Raw genomic sequence first — 6,000 nt, 5'->3', positions numbered from 1 at the left:
GATTTTCTACCGTTTTCTGTATACTGCTCGTTTAAGACAATAAGAACTGTGTTATAACGGCAGGTCTGAATTCAGCTGCAATGCAGATGCGTTGCACTGTATCTTACAGTCCTGGTTAAACCGAGTGTGTGACATGGTTTGTGTGGTTTAAAGTTGGGATCCAGATTTCCCCGAATCCACATGAGGGCAGCAGTGCAGCTTGTGGAAGCCCCTCACCTTTAGAGGCAGCCGGGTTTCCTTTCAGGTGAGTCTGGAGTTACCTGATGCGGGTGGCGAAGGGGGAAGCCTGAAACCAGTGGCTTTAAAGCAGCACGACGCACAGGCAGCACTGGGTTCATTCATATGTCTAAGCGGCGATGAGTCGGATGCTGTCGGTTCAGGATGGCGGACGGCCAGCTGGCGTTGTGAACGCACGAGTTTGCGGTGCTTCGGAATTGCGTAAATGCGCACTGGTGAGTGAGGGGAGGAGACGGGAGGAGAGGGACGGGAAGAGATGTTGAGTCAGTGGAAGGAGGATGATGGTAACCGTTGTTGTTACTGGATTCTGTTACTGCACAGGTACACGCGAGGAGCGGCGTTTCCACCGCTGTCCTCTGCTGCTGACATCGTGTGAAAACATTTTACGCGGAGCTGCTCCAGCGAGCTCCGACGCACCGTTTGGCCAGCGGACGAACAGGTAAGGACTGTTGTCACCAAACTTTCCTCCTCTCTGCGTTCTTTTCGCGGGGCTGAATGACGCACAGGCGCTCCTGCGGACTTTTTGGAGCCGGTGCTGCTCGGCACACTTTGATGCAGTGTGGCGCTTCACCTCCGCGCACATGTGCTCCGTTGGTCGAGACGCTTTCGTTGTTGTTGTCGAGCGCCACGGAGCTACCGACTGGCGTCGAATCGGTATGAGCATGTGTGGATACTCTGTAAGTTTCACGATGCGGTTGTTGTGCTAAAATGGTGGACTCAAAATCTGTTTTTGACGCCATATCCTAAATAATCCCACCGCATTTTAGCACTGCGGGACTGCTGGTGGATTTTGATTGTGTCAGCTGTTATGTTGTCGACATGATGAGCTTGTTTCAAGTTTGGACGGCAAATAACAGCAGCTGCGGGGACTTTGCCACTGCGCAGGATATAGTATACTATAGTTCCCATAGTAAAAAGCGTCTTTGCTGTGTCACTAGACTTTGAGCACAGCTTTTAGATTTTGGGTGCAGAATCTGGGCTTTAGGTGAGAGGTTGTCGGTCAAATCCGTCCAGCTGTTTAGTGAGATGCGTCTTTTCGGGTGCCCTCTGCTGCGCTGGCCAACATCTGGCTGCGGCTGTCAGTCACTGGTACACTTAGAGCAGCCTCAACTTTCTGCTCTCTCTCTGCTGCGCTGTGTGTCTTCAGGTGGAGAGAGCCCCCCTCCCCGTCCCGTCCTCCGAGAAGAAGGGGATTACTGCTCTCACACACCCACCCTGCTTCCCTCCCCCCACCCTCACTTTCTTGTAAGAGCAGCATCCTACAGATGAAAGCACTGTCTGCTCTGCTAAAGAGGTTATTTGTTCCTCTGACAAATTCCACTCGTCTCTCCACTCTTTACTCTCTTTCTCTGTGTGCTGGTGCTACTTTTCCCTCTGACCTACAACGATAGCTCCTAACTTGGAGCTTGGTGTGAGTCCATTTGCATAATGAGGATTACAGCTGACATGCAGCGTCTGGGTCTGTCTAGCTGGATCCAGCAGAGAAGCGTAGTGCTGTGGCAGCTCTCATTGTGCCAGCAAAATGCCACCCTCAATCAGGTCTCACCAGGAAGGCTGCAGTCTGCTCTGACAGACCGTCCTCTGCCTCTTTGCCATCATCAGTGCAGAGGGAGTGAGGGACGCAGACAAATGGACTGTCCGACTATGAAATTATTCATGTGAGAAATGAGCTGTTGATGTTACAGTTGGCACTATGACTTCTTAGATAAAAATGAATAAATGAAAATGTACAAATGATACAAGCATTGCAAATTGATTCGCCTTATCAGTTAAAAGTTTTAATTAGCATCAGTTCTGTCTGATGGAGGAAATATATTTTTCTTGTTAGTGTTTATTGATTATTTTTTTTTTTAACCTTGTGTTCGACTTTTGCTGCATAAACAGTTGAGCCGCCCACTTTAGAGCTAAATCTATTCTAAAGGTCGAAGCACAGGTCAGAGCCCACAAGAGGAGCCACAGTCCTGAAGTCAGTTTCCACATGACAAACACAGACATTTATTTTTGATGAAGCTGTCTCAGGGCAAATGACTGCATTTCACATTTGTTCTGCCTCTTTTCTTGGCTTCTTTTTAAAACGTCCTTGCATTTTTCTCTCATGCCAGCATTATCAAGCCATTTCATCATGATAGAACGAAAGCAGCGGGAATCTTATCTTTAAAACTGTCAGATGCCCGTGATGTTTTGTGAACTGGGAGTTGAACCTTGTCGTCCTGGGAAGCTCGTTGTAATTTGCGCTGGATAAAAACATCACCTGAAAGCAGGTGATGGCAGCCTGGACCCTCGTCTATCAAACCATGTTTCAGCACAGGTTTGTGTCTGAACCATGCGTACGCTCAAATCTGCACATACGCTCTGATTGATTGGTTTCTTCTTGTGCTTCAAAGTGCTTGTACATTTGGAAAAACTTCTGTCCACGTGTGCCAACAAACCCGTAGTGGTACACAGGTTTAACCGCAGGTAAACCAGTGTGAAATGAGTTATTGTGGTCTTTCACCTGGTTTCACTGGTGCTGTGTCACTGAGCTCTTGTGCCCCCTCTCATAACCAGAGAATCTATTAATGGCAATGAACCATTTAATAGATTTGAGTATATAATATGCAACATCCATCCATCCATCCATTTTCTATACCGCTTATCCGTCAGGGTCGCGGGGGAGCTGGAGCCTATCCCAGCTGACTATGGGCGAGAGGCGGGGTTCACCCTGGACTGGTCACCAGTCAATCGCAGGGCCAACACACAAAGACAGACAACAACACATTCTCACACTCACCCAGCCCGGGATTCAAACCTGGAACCCTCTTGCTATGAGGCAACAGTGCTAACCACTGCACCACCGTGCCGCCCTAATATGCAACATTTCATCTTTAAAATGCCTGGACAGAACCAGACCTACAGTATGTTTTACACTTTGTTGTTGCATATTTTCATTATACCAGCTATTTCCAACAGCGTTCAAACAGGGGTGATGTGTGGTGGTTAGTGCGCTCACCTCCTATAGCTTGAAAGTCTGGCCTGTGGTCCTTTGCTGCATGTCTTCCCCTCTCTCACACCCCCCATTCTCTCACTCTCTCTGACCTATCGGCCTATCATTAAAGGCGCAAACGCCCAAAAAATATAGAAAAAAAAACCCCATTGGTCAAACCAGAGAAATCTGTAATTTTATTTAAGCTAACGGTGCTTTTTATTTAGTCAGAGTCGCAGAATGAGGAAGAAGGTTGACGGCAGTGACTAAAACTTCACATCAGTACCTCGTCTGTGAACATTTCTGCCTGAGTTACAACAGGTAGATTTTAACTGGCAAAAGTGCTCATTCATCAGTCAAGCCAACAGCTTCCATGAGCCCGCCTAATTTTGTTCTGTTTTTTTATTGAGAGACCCCTTAGCAGCAGAAATTACTGTGCATTTAAGCCATGTTACATATGCTGAAACAGTGCAGCACTTGTAAAAATTGTAATCTGTGAATTACACTCAAGTGGTACTGAAATGACGCTGAGGGAGGCTGTTCCTGCACACACATCCAGACCTTCTCCTGTGCATGCTTTGATAAATGAAGGCCCCGGACTCGACAGGACAGAGCTGTTGTATGAGTGCACAGTACAAAATGTCTTCAGATGCTATTAAGGTGGCTTGTGTGGGACAGAGATGGCCACACACACGCGCGCGCACACACACACACAGACACACGCACGCACACACACTAGCCAGTTACAGGCATTAACCCGGGCAGATGAGTGTGGAACTGAGCCAATATTCCCATCAGAGGATTAAGTGGGATGCTTACAGTGGACAGTTTGGACATCCAGCCTGCCAACATGGGGGACACTCAGGCCTGGATGAGCTTTCCGAGGGAGGAAAAAAGAGAGAATTGGAAAGAAGGATAAATCTGGTGGCTAATGTGGAGAAAGTAACTGTTAAGCAGCTCGGGTGAATTGCATCAGTGTCTCAAAAGGAATAGTTTGACATTTTGGGAGGTACTGTATGTGCATTCACTCTCTTGCAGACAGAGTTTCAGTACCACTCTCGTGTCTGCACGCTAAACATGAAGCTAGCTAGCAGCCAGTTAGGGGAAGTTTGAATGGAATGCCTTTATTGTCACTGCACAGCCGTACAATGAAATGTTAGTGCTTGTGGGAGAGCAAAGCCGCTGCAATGCGCGCTGCCATGTTCCCTGTTTCTATGGGAACAGATAATTTAGCTCTTAGGCTGGCTCTTTAGGCCAGGTGTGTTACCTTTGGACAGAGCTATTTTCACTGCTTCTGGTCTTTAGGTTAAGCTGATCAAAATGGTTGCCGTCTGTAGGTTACTGCTCAGAGCAGGCCTGCTGACCTACAGAGAGGTTTCAATCTTCTAATGTAACTCAGAGCAACAAAGTCAATCATTTGTCAAACTTTTCCTTTAATTGCTGAAAGATGAAGGGCAGAAAAAAAAAATCAGTCAGTATTAAAGAAAAGGGAAAACGTCATGTCGTCACCTGTGAAGGTGCACATGTTAATTGAAACAGCTTGCTGAATGTAGCAGTAGGGTTTTGTTAAGCACACACAGTAGCTCAGGTAAATGGGCTTGTTTTGCATGTCGGTGACAGCAGCAGCCTTTTTATATAATTGCATTTTATTGTTTACATGATTCCCCTCATTAGGCCCATTGACCCGGTACAGCTGAGGCGGGGGTGGGGGGATCATGGTGATGGGGACGGTGGAGGACATTGGAGTTCAGGGAAACATGTTAGCATGTACTTGTTTTATCTCTGGTTGATATATCGGGAACGAAGGCAGGTCCTCTGGGAATAAAACAAATGTTTTGTTTCCAGCAGCAACAGCAGCAGTGTGTTTAGAATATCAAGCATGAGCGCACATGGGCAAATGTAGGATTGGGGCTCCTAACCAGCCTGATACAGCAAATTATTGAGCTGGACTATGGTGACCATATCTATATGTTTAAAAAGGTTTTTGTTTAAAAAGGTGGGAAGCCCTTTTAACATTATTCATTAGGGCTGATGAGAAGCAATTTCATTTTCTCCAGTGAAAATGACATTTTAACATGCCGACATGTCATTTTGACTAATTAACATGTTAAATTAAGTTTTCTGTAAAGCGGTGTTGACAGCTGCTTTTACCTGATTAAATGGGGGAATAAAGCCTTGGGCTCTACGCTGTGGCCTGATTAAATGTGACGGTTCCACAGCTGACGATGAGGCAGAATAGACCGCTTCACACTCTTTATGTCTCAGTAAGGAAATCACAGGTGTACTTAATGAACTTAATGCTGGCTGAATTCTGTTGGTCTCACGTGGTTTTTGTGGCCCTATACTGTCCATGGCGGCTCCCTGTCATGGCCTGCTGGGACACTTACATTGGAGTGATCATTAATGTTATTGGCTACACATGTGCCTTTTCTGTTGGGACAAGTCTAAATGTTGGCTGTGGAAAAATCTGTTTTATGAAATCAGGCTCTGGCTAAATGACTGTATTCCACTTCAAAGCTCTGCCACCTCGCTCTTAAAGTTACACACACACACACACACACACACACACACACAGAGCCATCACATGCCTGATTTTATATGTTGTTGGAATGAAGACCAGGTTTAATCTGTTACAGTTTAATGTAAAAACTTGAAAATATGTGAGTAGAAAGACTGCATGACCAACAGTCTTGTAAAACAGTGCTATTAAATAACCTGATTGAAACCATGTACAGCTGATCCTGCATGCAGCTTTTAACAAGAACAGACTTGTAGTGATTGGGACCTCTTTCAGTGCTTTT

The 6,000-nt window shown here is 46.1% G+C and overlaps 1 protein-coding gene across 2 annotated transcripts in view; it reads left to right on the top strand.

Moving 5' to 3' along the window:
* The first annotated feature begins 251 nt into the window (after positions 1–251).
* The window catches only part of LOC124063371 (kelch domain-containing protein 8B-like), a 156,152-nt gene continuing 150,403 nt past the window's right edge, over positions 252–6,000 (top strand). The window contains exons 1-2 of one of the 2 annotated variants that reach the window (XM_046396971.1): positions 252–452; positions 559–676. The gene's annotated coding sequence lies outside the window, so the exon portion shown is untranslated. Of the gene's footprint in view, positions 453–487; positions 677–6,000 lie in introns of those variants that run through there. The other variant, XM_046396972.1, reaches the window with a different exon arrangement.

This window comes from Scatophagus argus, chromosome 8 (assembly GCF_020382885.2).
Source record: "Scatophagus argus isolate fScaArg1 chromosome 8, fScaArg1.pri, whole genome shotgun sequence".
Taxonomy (NCBI): domain Eukaryota; kingdom Metazoa; phylum Chordata; class Actinopteri; family Scatophagidae; genus Scatophagus; species Scatophagus argus.
This window is presented reverse-complemented; position numbering and strand designations above follow the sequence as displayed.